The sequence below is a fragment of the Phalacrocorax aristotelis genome, chromosome 1 (assembly GCF_949628215.1).
Source record: "Phalacrocorax aristotelis chromosome 1, bGulAri2.1, whole genome shotgun sequence".
Lineage (NCBI taxonomy): Eukaryota > Metazoa > Chordata > Aves > Suliformes > Phalacrocoracidae > Phalacrocorax > Phalacrocorax aristotelis.
In genome coordinates this window covers 190,508,090-190,526,337 of record NC_134276.1, presented here as the reverse complement: position 1 = coordinate 190,526,337, position 18,248 = coordinate 190,508,090, and the positions used below count along the sequence as shown (strand labels likewise).

At 38.4% G+C, this 18,248-nt stretch overlaps 1 long non-coding RNA gene across 3 annotated transcripts in view; it reads left to right on the top strand.

Annotated features, from left to right (window-relative positions):
• Positions 1–7,492: 7,492 nt before the first annotated feature.
• The window catches only part of LOC142051705 (uncharacterized), a 51,179-nt gene continuing 40,423 nt past the window's right edge, over positions 7,493–18,248 (top strand). Inside the window, exons 1-4 of one of the 3 annotated variants that reach the window (XR_012658594.1) lie at positions 7,493–7,735; positions 13,100–13,249; positions 13,572–13,664; positions 15,260–16,270. This is a non-coding gene — a long non-coding RNA (uncharacterized LOC142051705). Of the gene's footprint in view, positions 7,736–13,099; positions 13,250–13,571; positions 13,753–15,259; positions 16,271–18,248 lie in introns of those variants that run through there. The other 2 variants (XR_012658593.1, XR_012658592.1) reach the window with 2 other exon arrangements.

Below are 18,248 nucleotides of genomic sequence, written 5' to 3'. Positions count from 1 at the left end.
GGGAGATACATATGGATGAGAAGAAAGCAGCAATGCAATGCTGACATGTCTGTACTCCACAGATGGAATTGTGCTGTCTGCATGGAAGTGAAGGGAGATGAGACACCTTTGTATTTCTCCTTGAACATCTCCTTCCAGGTGTAGGGTGTTGGGGGAGTGGGTGTCTTTGAGTGGCCTCTCTGAGGACCCTGTCCCCTGACGGTGCAGCTCCTCTGAGAGACTGTGGTTTCCCCTTGTTTGGGAGATGAAATATTCTCATTTAAGAAAATTTTTTATTTGTGCTTTTTTCTTATTTTTGGGGGTGTTGAGCAGAATTTGTATACTGTTATGCGTTTAGGATCAAAGAAATAAAACTATTAGAAAAATAGATCAATCATTAGAATTTCATTACAGTAAACAGTCAGCTAGATAGCTAAATAGATGCACACATGTACTTCCCAGTTACATTAGTGGTAACATATTGGTGGGCAAAGAAGCAGTAAGAAATGTCAATAAACTTATTAATATAGGACAGGCCAAACACAGGATTTTGTATACACATATATCTATATATATAAGAACTGTGTAATTTGTGCATATACTTATATGTGAAGTCAGCAGATGAGGTTTCTGAAAGCAGTAAATCTGTTAAATTTTATAAAACATTTTTTGAACTATTCAGTGTTCTTAGTTTAACTGTCTCCATCCTTTGTTTTCATATAACCCAATAAAGACAACTGTTCTCTTTCTGGTAATTTGGTTGCTCACACCACATGCATCTCGTTCAGCCTAGGCCTTGGTCTTTTCTTCTGGATTTATTTATCTTCCATTGTAGAGCAGAGGTGGTCTTTCAGATATGCACTAATAATGTTTACATTTCTAAAATGGAACACAGACTTTCTCTTGAGGTAAAAGATCACAGGGTCAAGGAAACTCAGAGATTAGATCTTCTGCCTAAGCAGACTGCAATATAGTAAAACTTCGGAGATCTTGATCGGTAATGCTAATACCCTGCTTCAGAGCCAGAGGCCAAGGTCTTTTGTGAACCAGCATTTTTGTTAAAATTGCCTTCTAAAATTTCTTTTAATTACCCACTAACACCAGTGAAACCCCAACCAAGCTAACTAGGAATTGGGAACATGAGCGTATTTCAGCTTAGTGCTGTACCCTCAACATGATCCAGCCCCGGTAAACATGTCAATCCACCAGCTGCCCACTCTCACCTCCTGCCCACTGCTAATGGAAGTGCATTGGCGGCAATGAAAGAACAAGAAATGTTCATAAATTCACTAGCAGTATAGGCAGGTCAAACACGTGATGGTGATTTTTAGTAGAACAAATGCACCTATCAACAGCTTCGAAATGAAGAAAGTGAAAGTCAACATCTTGGAGACTGGGATGTTTGGGTAGCAACATCCCTAAACAATTAAGTCTGACATGCTGCAGAAAACCTCTAGAGGTAGGTTAACTCATGAGTTTTGAATTAATTGTTGGTTACATTCAAATCATTCAGATATGGTGAGATTAATTTAGTAAAATTACTTGGGATAATGTTCAAGCAGATTTTCCTAAGAAGACTTTTTGCCCTGCATAAACATTGAGCATCATCTCCACGATGTACATGTCATTTCCACAAGCAGTCCATGCATACCTCTTGTTTTCCTCTCAGCCCCCATAGAGTGCTTTGGAATGGAAACTTGTAGGTCTTGTCAGCCCAGTTTAGATTTTGTGCCTGTGCCTAAGTCAAGAAGTTGAGTTTAGCTTGCTCTGTTGGACAGTTGCATCGCATCTGTACTAGTTTTAGACAATAAGAGAGACAAAGTAAATGGGAGAGGTAGCATCTGTTATTAAAGGATCTCAAATATTTGAAAAACACAGAGGATCTAGAATAATTTATGCTATTTTTACTTGTTTTCTTTAAAAAAATCCATGGAAATATAAAAAGAAAACTCAGCAGAATAAGATTTATCTAAATTATCAGCTTTTTGACAGAAGTATTTTGACATTTTTGATCTGAAATACTGTTTCTAGTTTGTCAGCTGGAAACAAATATTTGTTTTGGGCAATATCAATCTGCTTCATATTTTGAGTGCCTCATGGGAACAGTTCTCAGACTCTTACACCCTCCTCATTCCCTTGGTCATGTTTCACAATCAGACTGCTACTCTCATGGTCAGCAGTGGCCACTCCCTAGTAATGAATTACTACAATGCTCGATGGAGAGAATATGTAAATTCCCATACTCACAAAAAGCCCCTGTTGTTGGGCTTTGTGTAGGAATGTTTGTTGCAATGCTGAGAAAGGAAAATATTTCCTGTGGTTAGGTCTGCAAAACTACTTGCCCCTTCCCCTGCAACTTCTCTCTCCCTCTTTGCAGAAAGAAATTTCTTTGTCTTGCAAGGTGCTCTGTGTTTTGTGTGGTCCCTTTATACCCCTGAAATCTAAAAGCACCTTTCTTTTGTTCTGAAACAGATGTAAGGCATGCTTGTGTGGATGTTCCAGCTGCATAACTCTCTATAGATCACAGAGGTGCCATCCAAACTTGCAGCCATTTATTGGCTAAACAGGAGAAAGTGGCTTCTGTAAAGGGTGAATGAAATGGGGACTATTAACCTTCCTGGAACCAAGTCCATGCGTACAGAATGTGTGCGGCCCACTGGAGATGAGAAAGATAGGATGGATGCCTGAGCAGAATCAGAGGCATTTGTTTAGTTGCAACTGTGATGAAAATAGAGCCAGAATCAGTCACTGCAAACCCAGACAACTTCAGGCTAGAGTTCTGATTCCAGCCAGTTTCTAAAAATAACATGAAAGCTGTGGTGAAAACTGATAAAAGCTTGGAAATACCAAGCTACAGCTGGTCACCGGGCTTGATTCACTGCTATATTAAAGCCTCTTTAAACATCTTTGGCAGGGCAAAGGGTCATTAAAGTGAGTGTGAATTATATGGTTAAATACTTGCAGCTGATTTATCATAACTCGTGTTGCTGTATAGGGTTATGGAAATATATATTGTCTAGTCCTATTTTCCTGAGCTGTGCAGGTCTAAGGAACTCACATTTTTGCAGGATAGCTGCAGCTGGAATACACAGAATGAAGCGTGGAGTTGGAGGCTCAAGCTTGAAACAAAAGCTCACACTTCTCGGTATAGGATGTTGTAATATTCCAAATTATATAAACATTTAAATTAAATTATTTGTATTAAGTTAAAATGAAAAATGTTAGTAACAAATTTAGTCCACATTCTATGTAGGTTTCTGTATCTGGTTACAATAATTGTACATATATAAGTAAAATTCAAGGCATACACCAAACTCTTCAGAGAGTTCTTTTTTAAAGGTGGTAAAAGCCTAAAGTTCACTGTGTAAATACCAACTAATTAAATGATTTCACCTTAGTTTTAACACCATTATGCAAAATGCCCAGACAATGTTTTTCTCTGGGTCCCACCTAATCCAGCTGAATCTGTTTTAAATAGCTGTAATTGGTGATTTTCTAGATCAAGGGTCTTACTCAGATCAATGACAGTACCTTGTGTATATTGATTACTAACCATGCCTATGAAAATATCATTTGTTACCTCGGGAATGATAGTGGAATGAACAAGCTAACTCCAAATTGGAAGGGGATCAATGTGTTGCATGTAGATAAAAAGAAGCATGTTACCTGAGAGAGCATCAATTTTTCATGGACTGTGGACAAAACACGAAAGAAAAAGGAATTCTCTAGGTCAGACACTTAATTACTGAGGTCCTGTATTATTTTCTTCTTGCAAACTAGTCGTCCACGTTCATTTTTCAGTCAGAGAGAGGGAGAAAATTTTCTAAACCATGCTGAAATATATGGGGCATATCCATTAAAAGTGAAGATACATGCTTTGGTATTACAATCATACTTAATGGTTTAGAAACAGACTAGTGTATCATCTTATAATAAGTACTCCTGGGCAGACACGCTAAGCCACCCAGGGGTGAAGAGCTGATACACATAAACATCCCAAATGTGTTCAGGCCTCCAGGAGAAGCTCACTTCTCCCCTTTTCCTCACACATATGAAATGAGGTGTAAAGTTTATCAGATTCAAAAAGTATACCTTGCAAGCACGTATTTCAGAATATTTTCTCCCTTACTTCAGGCTTGACACCGAGGTGGATTGGCAGATCATGGCAGATCAGCTTTTTTGCTGTAAATGTGCAATAGAAGAAAGATTCAGTCCAAACTCAGCAACACTTATTGCATTTTCAGGGAGGATGAGATGTTCTACAAGGGAACGGGATGTGAAGAACAAAATATTGTGCAGAGCTGGTGTGCTGAAGTGCAGAGCAGCCCAGAGGCAGAGGAAATGGGTTTGCCAAGCAGAGGAGCTGCAGCTATCCCAGAGCCACAATGGAGGATCCCCTATCTCTGCAGACAGCTCCATGCTGCCAGGGGGCTCTGGGCAGCAACTGGGAAAGCCCGCTGCTTGCTCTGTAGTGAAGGGGAGAGGAGGGAGGAGACACCTCCTTTACCTGGGGATACTTTGATGGAAACATCCCAAAAGGAAGTTCTGCAGTGTGTTGGGACAGCCTTTTGACTGTCTTGGTTCTCCTTTCTGGTATGCAGACGGCAAACACCCATGTGTTAGGCTATGCTACTAGACTCAGGAGAAGGTAATTCTTTTGTAGCACCAATGTAAGTACTAGTGTACAGGGACTTAGCTTATGACTGAAAATCACAATTCTCTGATGCACTCCAGACCTACCCAGTGGGATCCTGTGGGTAGTTACTCAAGTTTAAAGTAACACAATTTTTATATGGTGCTTTAATGTTGAGGGAAACTAATGCAGGTATTGTAATCAGTGAAGAAGGGTGGTGAACTGAAAAACCATCTAAATTGTTAGCCTGTTTTTCATTACTTTTCTACCTGATCTCCACCCTATGAAATTTCCATAGCTTTTCTTTCACATTGCGGTGTTGTGAAATGTATGGAATATGCTGGCAAAGTCTGTTTTCTGATTTTAGCATGAGTATTCAATTTTTTCCCCCTCCAAATAGAAAAGGGGAAGGGAAGGGAAGAGAAGGTAAAAGCTTTCCAGAGTGAAATTAGAAATATTGACTGTTCTCCGAGTCAAAGGTACAAGATGAAAATCTTCTATAAATTCCACATTTTTATTTGCTCCTGTGATTTTGGGAACCCGCTTGTGGTATTTTAATTCATTTGGGAATTTGTCAATAATCAGTGAAATTATAGTTGTTATTAAAATCAGGAGAAATTGCATAGTCATATTAGCTTGAAGGATTTCCACCTTCGTAAACAGCCTGTACCTCTTCTCAGGTTTGCTTTTGACAGTGACAGAGTAAATACAGAAAACAAATGAATACAGTTTTTTTACTTTATTAGGGAAGAGTGCCATGTAGCCACAGAGTTTGCAGATTATTCACTACCACTTCAAATAAACAATCTTGCACAGTGTTACTTCCCTAAAATATTTTTGGATGGATGAAACAAGTCAACTACCTTCATCCACTGATAGAAAAGCACGAGAAGCTGAAAACACAAGTACTACTGTGGCTCAGAGAATTTACAGCTTAAAATAAACAAGTTAGCTCCAATGTTAATCCTTTATTTGTTTTAAAAATTGTCATAAAAACTCACAAAGAAGAATTTGGCATATGGGCATATTGAAGGAGTGAGATCCTCGTCAGAAAAGAAAGAAGTGTTGATATTAGTCAGCTAAACTGGATTCATGTTGTTCTTAATCGCTTCTGCTGCTGTTGTTTTTCCTTTGCTTCCAAACATCAGACAAATGCTAGCTTTCTGCTTTGTTTCAAGCGAGGTGATTAAACGTAGACACTGGCTAGCTTGCAAAAAGGAAAGATTGTCTCAGAAAATTAGCACCCTTATTATATGGTTCAAATTTTAAATCAAAATTAACAAATAAGACTGTCACGCTATTATATATGAACCATAGGGCAATTTTTTACATGTATAAACACTGATTAGCATTTCACTTCAATTTGTTAATTTAATTAGGCATTTTCAGAAATTTTAAATATTGTTTGAGCAGAACTCCTGTATTTAAAGCTTTTATGTGAAGGTCACATGGGCAAATCTTGTTTTGCCAGGTGGACTGTCTACAGTGTACAGAGTCTTGATAAAAACCAGCTGCAATTGCCTGATACTGGTTAAGACTCAAAATTCAGACTGTGCAAACAAATATATCTTGGCCCTAGATACTTGCCACATCTGCCAACAATTAGTTATATATCAGGACTAGAAAGGGGCACAGAATAAACAAGATCTGATTTCAGAATAAGCAAATAAACAAGGAGCTCTGCATCATTATTCATCAAGTGGATGTGGGATTACCCAAGTTGTAGGCTTAGGTTCAGAGCTGTCAGTCCTTGAGGTTTAGCTAAAAGTATTAGGTAACAAAAGATCTGATTGACAAATACTTTGCAGATGCTCTGGGAGCACGTTATCGCACCTGCTTGCCTGCTCAAGAGTGCCACCCAGACACTCAGCCAGGGTGCTTCTGGGGGACAGATGATATGGGTGAACTGTCTGTGGCAGCAGAAAGAGCCATTTCTGAAGAGTTTCTTATCACGATTGTTAGGGTTTCTACAAATAGTGGTGTCATTATGCCACTGGTGTCATGAGATGTCTGTCTGTTCAGAATTAGGCAAGAATCTAAAACAAATGAATACTAATGTTTTGGACCAAAAGGTAGTTTTTAAACCAAAGTGTTTTATGAGGATTGAAGGAGGGAGGGAAGCTGGGACTCAGTGAAAACACTGAGGTTTCCTGGCTTGCAAAGTTAAGTTGCTGTGTAAAGAAACCATGAATCCCAACTCTCATCTTGCAGGCAAACTGTTCCAAGTTTTGAAGATTTTCCAAAACATTCTGACCTGTTTCTGGAGAGCATGAGAATGAAAAAATGTTGAGTTTCTCTAACAAAGAAGCATTTAATGACAATAAAATTGACAAATAATAGGCCACGTTTACTTTACTATCTAGACAAAGCAAGTCTTTCTGATATCGTGTTTCACTTGAAAGATTGTATTCAATTAAAATCAAAGCAGGAAAGGAATTTTATTACCTGCATGTAACGTGGGATATGATATAATGACCTTCATTCAAACTCCCAGTCATTAAAACTCTCTAACTGGTGACCAGGGAGGACTTCAAATTCAGCTCCAATAGCTGCAAAATATGAATAAAAGCTATACCTTAATTGAATCAGTGATTCTAAATCTTAATACACGAATGGCATGAGAAAATCAGGCACATGGAAAAATAAGTTTCTGCTCTAACGTATTACATTTTATTTTGAATAATTCTTCAGCTGAGTTGTGCTGGGTAAAAGATAGTAAGACATGGCACACTGTCAGGTCTCTCTGATACCCTGATTTTATTCTCTCTAATGAACCCTCTGATGGTTGGCAATAGCAGTAACCTGCCAACAACAAAGATAGAGCTACTGCTCTCTTGCGCAATGCAATTTGTATAGTGGACCAGGTCCAGAGTTCAGTTACGCCAGAGCAAATCAAGAGTAAATATCCTTCTGAGACCTGATCTGAATGGCATATGAGAAAAGCCATTTTTGTGTCTACAGAATGGGAATTAATGACCATGTTTTTTTCATTACTAGATTGATAATGGTCATATAATCCCACATTCAAGGACCCTGATTGCATATTCCACTGAAATCAGCTTCAAGATTTCCACTGGTTCTGGCCAGCTTTCAGTCAGACTTGCAGACGGCAAACAGGCGGAGGTGAGTAGGGTATAAGTTATTTTTTGTAAGCTTTGGGGAAATCAATTTTATTCAGAGTATCTCTGAATGAGGACATAGGCCTTAAAGGGGCCTCAAAAATAAATTTCCTGTCCTTTTGTACAATGTCAGAGTCAACGCAGAAGCTCATAATGACCCATTTAGATTTTATGGGATAACCAGGCTTAAGGGCTGCAATCATTTTGTTTTCTCATGGATCAGAAAGAAGAACATGTCCTGGTCAATAATACTGCAGTCATGTTCAAAAGGAAAAGTAAGAGTTTTTCCCAGAAACACAGGTTTGTGAGAGGGGGATAGAATACCTCTCCTCCACACCTCAGGTTGCTGTGTTCAAAGTTCAAAGCTCACAAGGAGAATAAACAGAGTAAAACCTGAATTCTGAGCTTATCGCACACTACCTCAAAAGTCACATATATACAATGGAATATTTTGTCTCAGTTAATTAAAAAACACTCTTTCATCTTATTAACTATATTTAACCAACTCAGTTGAAAGTTGTTTAAAAAATCAGAAATTGGAGAGGAGCTCATTAAAAAGTGAATTAACATTTCACTGATTTGAGTTGAATATGATTGCATTTATAAAGTACAGAAAAATTACCACTTTATTAGAAGTCATTTGTATACTTAACTGCTGTATGAATTCACCTTCAAAGCAGTGGAATAGTATTTATATCAACTGTTAAGAGTTATAAGGTAACTAGATCTGCTCTGTTCTGCTTCTAAACAGTGAGTTCTTAGATACATGTAACATGATACAAGTCTTATGATTCATGGCCCAAAAAACTCCATGATTCTATCAGGACATGTCTCCATAGTGACTTATCCTTATTCCAGGGAAATGATTACTTTAGCAAAAATCTTATAAACCTAATGCAGATCTGACAGGATGCAAAGCCTTCTATTCCTCTCTAACCAGTCAAAGAACCTGAAAACTCTCTGCAAGAAGCTTGGCACGGCATTTATACCGGGGAACACATTAATGGCTGAGTGCTCAGAAGCTGCCCAACACCTGATGCCCCACAGAGGTTCTTCTCTGATTTTTGTGTCCTAAAATAAAAGTACAGTAGGAAAAAGAAGAGTATAAACATATATTGTATATATCTAGAGGATATGTGATCAGCTTTACCTCCGGTCCTTCCTGATGCTTGCAAATGCAGAGGAGTATTTTTAAACTATGTTTCAGAGTCACCAACTCTCCTCTTGCTTGGAAATCCAAGTGGTGCTAGAGCAAGTGTTCCAAACTGTTGTAAACGTGCCTTTTAAAGAGGAGCTAGTATTCTCCTTTGAGTCCTACTGTCTTTCATCTCAGGGCCACAAGATTCAAAGTGAGGAAGGGAGGAAGGAAGGGAGATGGGAAGGGAGCAAGGGATGAAAGGAGGGAAGGAAGGTGGAAGAGAAAGAGAGAGGGAGGGAAAGAAAAAGAAAACATTTCACAATACTCGCTTTCTGTCTGAATTACTGGGGAAAGAGAATAGATTCACCAGATTCTCTTCTGGGATTGTCTGTCTAAAAATTTGTGTCATTATGAATGACACAAGCAAAAAACAATTGCTACTACAAAGGTGTTGTATGCTTTTCCTTTGAACAGTATTTCAGTGGCTTAAAGGATACTCCCCTTCATGTCTATGGTTAGGGACCTTGAAAGGTGCTCAGTAGTGACTCTTAATCTGAGGAGAAGTTTTTGCAGAAAAGCATGCTCCCCAAATAATCTCCCAAAATGTTTTAGTCTTAATTTTCAAGGGTTTGAGACACTAGAAGCTAATCTCTGTGCCCGTTCATTTTTCTTTCCTTTAAAATGTAATTTAAACATTGCCAGATTTCCTTTGCACTGTATTAATTTTACCATGTGCCTACTTTATAAATAAATGTGATTGGGAATGTTAACTCATTCCCACAAGCTATGCAAAAAATTAAATTTTTAAAAGCTTTCAATCCTCGGCAACATTTAGCCAGTTTCAGAAAGACAATTTACAGGAGAAACCCCAATATGTTACTTCTTGTCTGAGCCGACATTTCCTTTTTCTTTCCAAGACGTATATTTTTAAAAGCAGCTAGAAGCATGATCAGTGGCAACTCTTAAACCAGCAAAGTTTAGTGTTGTTTTAAATGGTGTTTTTGTCTCAGTCTTGCAAGAAGAAGGGGAAGCACCAGGGATATTATCTAATATATAGCCCCAGGAGAGTTGGACTAAATGACCTCTAAAGGTCCCTTCCAACCCAAACCATTCTATGATTCTATGATTCTAACTAGACAACGAGTCTCCCTCTTAGATTCTGTAAAAATTCTATTGGTCTGTCTAGGCACCTATGGCTCATATGTCCCTGAGCATCCTTTCTAGTTATTTAAACATCCTCAATTTCTGTTAGCTTTTTTCTCAGTCTTGAAGCTGTTAGTAAGTTTGTGTGTGTGTCTGTGTGCGTGGATGCATACTTGTGTAAAATAACGGGTTCGTTAAGGATAGCCGAATTGAAAAAGTACGTGCACTTTGTTCTAAAATAAAATTCTTTATTTCCATGCTTATTGTGAATGAATTCACATGATTTTTCATGATCCCTTAGAAGTCCAGTTTCCTGGGCTTGCAAGCCTCTGTTTGTAAGACAAGTGCTTTATTTCTGAAGGGGAAAGCATAATCTTTGAGGTGACTATTGCCACATTCCTGGAGGAGTCTGTGCCTGTCAGGATGGGCATTTATCTTTGAATTTTGTCTTAAGATGGAGAAGGCCAGCATGCAAAGATCACCAGCTGTCTTCACAGGGAACTGCATTGCCAAAAATTGTGCTGCTGCCTTCTGCAGCAAGAGACCCTTTGCAGAGAGACCCTGTCATTTTCTGCCTGGTTCTTAAGGGTTAGAATAGCAAAGCCTATGGAGTTTTTGTGTGCCCTGTTCTACGGCAGGTTGAAACATGAGGTTTAACACAAGGTTCAGACTTCTAGTAGTAATAAATGGGATGTTTGTATATATATATATATAATACTGTAAAAATCTCAATAGCCATCCAGGGTGAATAGTCTGAGGATGAAGATTAAGTCAAAGGCATATTCCTTCAGTAGTGAGATATGCTACAGAAGAAGCAAATGCTCGTGTCTTTTTATGAGTTTCTCTTTTAGTAACACGATCAGGCACAACAACATCAGAAAATCTCTGTGTAAAGAATGAACCACTTTCTCCCTCCCCTTTCTTAACAGTCCAAACCATTTTTTCCTATTTAAATATGGAAAAGGAAAGCTCTGAATACGTTATAAAAGAAGGTGTTGAAAGAAGATTAATAAAATGTGTGTCATCTTTTGCATTCATGGCTTCTATTACAGAGGGTCCTGGTAAGACTGTAGTGCACATCTCTGTCATCTTTTCCCTAGACGTAAAATAGTAAGGAAGGCACAGATTAGAACTGAACATGCTTCGATTCTTGTCAGTCGCATACAAATGTATGGGGATGACATAGCACTGCTTAGAGTAAATCTGTTACAGAGATAACTCTCCTGTCTCGTACTGATTTCAGTTCTACTTGTTATTGGTGATAACAGATGTGTGTTAAATGGAAATAAGTCAAGGTCATGGTTTTGGAGCATCAGTGAAATTCATCAGCCTGAGTCCATCTTCCAATATCTTCTCTGACTTGTACTAAAACTTTTCTTTTTCAGATGGCTTCTGTGAAGAATTCTTATAGTGTTCCAGCAGTATGCTCCTGTATGATATTCAGAGCCCCTTAATAGGGAAATTATAGTACCTGTCAAATTGATGTTCAAACACTACTGTGCTTCTGTGGGATAGTTTTCATTTGCTTTGTTAGTTTTTGTTTCCAAAGGGAAAGACATATTTGTATCAAGTTGAGCTAAAGATATTTATTATCACAGTATGTTAAGTAAAACAGCCAGAGTATATAAAGACTGATTATTGGCTGAATATTTTGCAATCAATTTACAGTCTCAGAATGAAACATCCTTTTTTCTCTTTTCAATTCTTTGTAAAGCCATTTGTAATAACCTTGTTTTCTGAAAAGCATATGCTGACAATTGCTAGTGTGATAATGTACTATTAATGTAACTAAGCTCAAAACCAGTGTTATGCTTAGCTCTTTCTTCAGTTGTGGGCTGCTTTGTTTAGGACATGGATGGGAGCTGGCTGCTGAATCTATGCAGCACCAGCTCACTGAAGTTGCCCATTTGTCTTTGGAAACCTGACAGCTCTTTCAGCTTGTCTGGGCTGGAGGTAAAAATCTGTGCTGGTTGATGCTTGGGCAGTAAAACGACAGTTTTTCATTGAGGTGCGTTGAAGAAGTAGTAATGGTGGATATTCCAAGTTCATTGCTTAAGTCAAAATGCTCCTGGTTCTGAATGTGCTTTGTTTGTTCTGGTCCTGCCGCCTCCTGTATGCTGGATTTGGGACTCAGGAGGTTTCTTTCTGCTCTTCAAACTCATTAGCATAAGTATGGAGCCATTTGACAAACCTGGAGCTTTATTTTATAGATACAATCTATTTAATTCGGTTTAATTCTTTTATTCTTATAAAAGACATTAACAAGACTTCACATTTGGAAATTATACAAAATTAAGAGGTGTTGCAAGTAACTGTGAGGACAGGAAAATAATATGGGGGCTGCGGAGGTTGGTAATATGCAGCGAAAATAAGTTCACATAGGTGAGAATCAAAGCAGAAAAATGTAAAATACCATTCTGAGACAAAGCTAATATGAAACAGATATTCACCAGGAGGATAGTACTTGAAAAGTTACTGGGTCACAAGGACCTGCTGTGAGATAGTACAGCAAACTGGTTGAACTTACAATGTGGCACAATGGAAGAAAAAAAATCCAAAGCATAGTTGTTGCAGTGAAACTGTTTTTAATAGAAGAAAAGCCTTATTTGGCCTTTTGCATCTGCAGAATATCTTGAGGCAAAGTCACTGTCTCCTGTCAAGTATTTTATTCTATCCCAATTAAAACCTCAGATTTTCCACAAAAGGGGTACTTTTCAGTACTCTACGTAAGGAAAGGAATAAAACACGTATCATTGTTCTTCCTGCCAGCATGTACGGCTACTGCTCTTCTGAGACTTTTTAACTGCTTTGTTTGCTTATGCAATAAAGGTCTTATCAAGGATTGCTTGAAGATAAAAGTGCTAGTTTATCACTTTCTAAAGTCCAGCCTGAATCAGCATAAAGCAGATTGTTTTAACCTTATTATCTTGGTGTTCTGCATGTAAGGTGCAATATACAGCCAGCCCAGCACGATCCTTCTATATCGTCTGTATATTATCCAACAAATCTTAGAGATAACCTTAAATACAGATTTGTTAATTTGATTTTTTTTCTTTTTTTTTTTTTTTTCTTAATTCTAACATTAAGGGAAAATGGTCTTGCCAACTGATTTAATTCTGCCAGATCTGATCTGATTTACAGCTGCAATCAGATGAGATATTTTCCTGACAGAAGAAAAAGTGAATACTTCCCTCCAACATGATTCATTTGGGCCTGCAATGGAGAAGGAGAAATCAGGTCAGTAATAAAAAATGTCAAGCTGTTTCAAATACAGGAGTCTATGAAAGTAATGATCAAAATGAGGTCACTGAATTATCTGATTCTGAAAACAATTTTATTTGCCTGCATGCACTAGAGCTTGAGGGTCATAGATACTGAGATGAGAGCAAGAGTGAATATGCCTGGAGACCATGAGAAGCACTTGAACTTGTAGCTGCTGTGATCTTTGATTTTGGAATATTCTCCTTGAAATTGATACTTCAAGGAGTAACATCAGAACTTCTAACCAAAATGATTGATTGTTTCTTTGACAAAATTCTGTTTATTTCTCCTCCCACAGGCATTACTTCTGAGAATTTCTTATGGGTCCTGTCAAGAATGCCATTATTTGTGAGGCATCCATTGGTGCTGTGTACTCCAGTTTGAACACTCTGTGAGCAACGTTTTTTCTAGAGTATTAAATAGTCTGAAAAGCACTGCGAAAAAAGATAGGATGTGAATTAAACACTCAGAAAATCACATTTTCAGTCTTTTAATTCTTCATCAGTACAAGTGAAAATATCTGTCACAGCTGACATGACTCGTACTCAATTATTTTTAAAATGGTGTGTGACTTCTGACATTGTGGCACTTTTGTGCTGCTATGAGTGGGTAGATGGAAGAGAAATTTCACCACCTTTACTGAGTTTTAGCTGTTAACTTTTGATGAGCCACTTTTCTTCTGCATCCTGAATGCAGGGACAACCGAGAAATCTTACCCAGTGCTTTTGAGCTATGTGGAGTCCCACGACATGCTGAAACACAGCTGTTCCCGTTGGAGCAGTTCCTGTGTGCAGGGATAGTCTTCTTCAGAGGAGAGCCATGGAAGAGGCGGGGGGGCAAGTGTTCCAAATCATAGCACCAGGGCTTCCGTTCATTGCTGAAAGGCAGGGAAGCATGTGTTATATATGGAGCTACTGTGTATCTTCTCTGAATACATCACCATTTAAAATACAAAAGTGCTTTCTGTGCATTAAGTAAAACACCTTGAGAAAGCACACAAGCTCCCTGAACCAGCTCTTCCTGACTGTTCACATTTTGGATGCTGCTTGTATTACTCTGCACAGTTGTGAATGATGCACATTAGCAAATCACACCTTCAGAAAGTGAGTTGAAGGCAGTAATGAACGATGAATGAGCCAGTGGCATGAACTTTCATAGTTACCATAGGTTAGTGGATATGCAGGAATTTGTTACCCCTTGGTTACTTGTTCGTATGTCTAGGAACTTCATCTTTCATTTGAAATATTTGAATTTAAAGGCACTCCTCTGAGTTCCATATCATTATCTAAAACTAAGCACAGAGCTGGGGCCAAGTTGCCTATTAAATGCAGAATGTATTTGTTTTTGTTTTCTTTCCTCCTTTCCTTTTTTTCCTAAGAGGTATTGCTTATCCTTCAGGTGGGTCAGTGCAAACACAGGTGATCATTTCCCTGGAACAATAAATTAGTTAATTTAGGGCTCACTTTGAAGCCAGTTAAAAGGTCAAATCTGATTTTGGTTTCTTTTTTTTTTTTTTTTTAAGTAAAACTTTAATGACTCTAGTGGAGTGGTTCCTAATTTAAATATGAAAGGAATGAAGCAAACAGTTCTGTTAGAGGAAATAGACTTGAATCACCTGGCCTTATTAGCCACTTTCTCAATTTTCAGGCCCTTGCCTTCACTGGCTTCTAAACTGCTTGGCTTCACCCTAAGTCCTTCTTTCAACAGTCACAGCTTTGAGAAGAAAGATTGAGCCAGACTTGCTCGCCGGCTCCCTCAACTTTTCAACTTTAATGAAATTGATTTGCATTATCACATACCAGAACAGAAAAATAGGTAAAGTGAGCAAAGCATGAAGCTTAAAATACTATTTCTAGGCTACTTTCAGGTCACCTCCAAAGGACAGGAACAAGCACTTTAAGAAGGAGCACATGAAGTACAGTGATTATCTCACTGAATATAAAGCCTTTTACTACAACACATTCTTCCTTTTTATTTAATTTTCAGTATGTTAAACAGCCTTAATTCCAGTGGAGGTGACCTACTGCTGGCAAAATGGTGAAACCACTGCATTTGGACATGAAAATTCAGGTTTTATATTAAGAGAACCACTTCCATCAATACTGAAAAACATAGCCATTGGAAATGTTGGTATCTTCATAAAATCACGTCTGATACTTTTGTGGTACAAGAGATTCAACATCCATCTTCTTAGAATTATCTTCAAAATTTATGTATTAAATTATGTAATAATGTAAACATACTCAGATTAGAATAAACTGTCCATGTGTGAAGATTTTTATAGTGATAAGCAATAGCCTAATTCTTCGGTGAAAGAAACTCAAAGTGTAGTCACTGTGGGAAAGCAGTGATGATAAGAAAAAACTGATGGAAACTCCTCTCCATTACTCCTCCCATTCTCACAAATCTGATCCTAGGTGCAAATATAAAACTATTATCAATGTCAGTCCCAAAGTAAGTACCTGAAATAGTTGGTGATACCTATGGTTTGGCCCCTGAAATGAGCTCCTAGCCAAAATAATCAGCAAAGACTGTTAGACACTCTACTCACCCTGCAGCCTGCATTTGGGGAGCTGAACGATTCTCTTGAATCCATTGACTGCAAGAGCAGACATCTACCAAGCTCACATAAGATCATCTTTCTGTGAAGACCACAATTTCAGTATCTTCATCCAGAAGGTTAATCCCTCTGAATCCCACCCTGGGGTTAAAATTCGGTTGACTAAACAGAGGGTGTCTTTCATCATTATAAGCAATGTGGAGTTAAGCAGTTTCTGATCAGCAGCTGCTGATCTAGAGAACAACTCCAGTGTGACTTTTACCACCTTTGAATGTCTCAGGTAATCCAGGGCATTTCAAACAGAAGACACCTGCATGTTTGCAACTGTCTTACCAAAGATACACTTACATCAGTGGGACAGACAGGATCACAGAGTGGTAGGGGCCAGAAGGGACCTCTGGAGATCACCTTGTCCAACCCCCCTGCTTGAGCAGGCACACCTAGAGCAGGGGCCACAGGAACACGTCCAGGCCAGTTTTGAATGTCCCCAGGGAAGGAGACTCCACAGCCTCCCTGGGCAGCCTGTTCCACTGCTCTGGCACCATCAAAGTTTTCGCATGTATTCAAGTGGAACTTCCTGTGTTCCAACTTGTGCCCATTGCCCCTTGTCCTGTCACTGGGCACCACTGAAAAGAGTCTGACCCAATCCTTTTGACACCCACCCTTTAGATACTTATAAGCATTGACAAGATCCCCTCTCAGTCTTCTCCAGGCTGAATAAACCCAGGTCTCTCAGCCTTTCCTCATAAGGGAGATGCTCCAGTCCCCTGATTGTCTTAGTAGCTCTCCGCTGGACTCTTTCCAGTAGTTCTGTCTTTTTTGAACTGGGGAGCCCTGAACTGGACACTGTACTCCAGATGTGGCCTCACTGGGCAGAGAAGAGGGGGAGGATAACCCCTCTCGACCTGCTGGCCACACTCCTTTTAATGCACCCCAGGATGTATAAGAAACATTTACACTCATGTAATTGCAGCTTTAGTTGAAAAACACAAAACACTTTTCACTTGGTCATTTACAGGTGGTATCCAGGCTCACTCTAGACCCTGGTATACCTTGGGCATGATATTTGCATCATGTGGTAACAGAGAGAACACAATTTCTCCACCACCTCTCAGGCACACCAACGTGCCATAAAGCTATTGACCAGGCTTTTTAAATTCCAAGGGCTGTTAGAAGCCATCAGCATTTGCAGACTGACAATATGGTACATTACTGTAATCTACTTTCTATTCCTGATATTTCTGCTCATGATACATAGGATTCCCAACAACTCCATAAAATTAGGGCTGAAAATATATCAAACAGCTTGAGTATGTGTCCTATTTTGTGTGCTGATTAGCTTCATATTATGCGGTGTGAAATCTTCCACATTGTATTTCTGTTCATACAAGTACTCTGCAGGAATCAATGGTATCCCCTTTAAGATTCCTAAAATTTTTAGCCTATGGTCTGTGGATCTGACCTAGGCCCTTCTTTGCTAAGTAGAAGAGTCTAAAAATTCAGCTGGCTGGAAATCCGTACCCCCTTTAAGTAGGAATCCTGAAAGGATCCTTCTTCCTCTAAATATACCTAATATGTGGTCTTATGAAAAAGGACGAATCCATTCTTTCATTTCCTTCATCGAAAAAAATAATTCTCTGAAGTAACTTTAAGACTGTATGTATGCCACTTCAACCTTCCTATGGAGTCCATAGACAAAACTATAGGCCTCTAATCAAAAGAACCTCTAATCAAAGAAAATCTGTACTTGAAATAACAAAACAAAAAAGGGTAAACTATACCTACCTATAGGTATAGTTACAGCAATTCAGCTCCGAATTGTATCAAGCTGGGTTTGGCACAGCTTCCTTGAGAGGCTTTTCCAGAGATTTCAAATGATACTAAATCAGAAACCTTCCTGAAGGTTTTCTACTGTTTGCATGCATTTTCCATATATAATTCTATGAAAGATAAAAGAGGGAAAAAAAAGGAAAAATGTTGTTACAGGAATTATTTTAAAAAACATTATTTTTAATAAGCAGATATTTCAGAGGAAGAACTCATTTCCAGAAAAGAACTGAATTAGTTTAAAGTTTGCTAGGTTCTGTAAAATTTGTTTGCTTTCTATTCTACATACAATGAAATACTAAAATATATTAATTGTGCATTCATTCTAATCAGTATTGTTATTTTTAGACCAAATGTATTAGTCAAGAAAACAAACCCAGATGTCTGTTTCTGACAAATAGAGATCCTTCTCCAATCATTAAAACTGAACATGCAGATGATAGTACCAAATAATAATAGACATCTACTTTTTTATGCTTTCATGATACTTTGTACACCCAGCATGTGATGTATGGATTACTATTACTACTAATAATCCTCACAAAGGTGTTCAGGTGCTGCCTTTTTGTGTATACCTATTTATTGTAT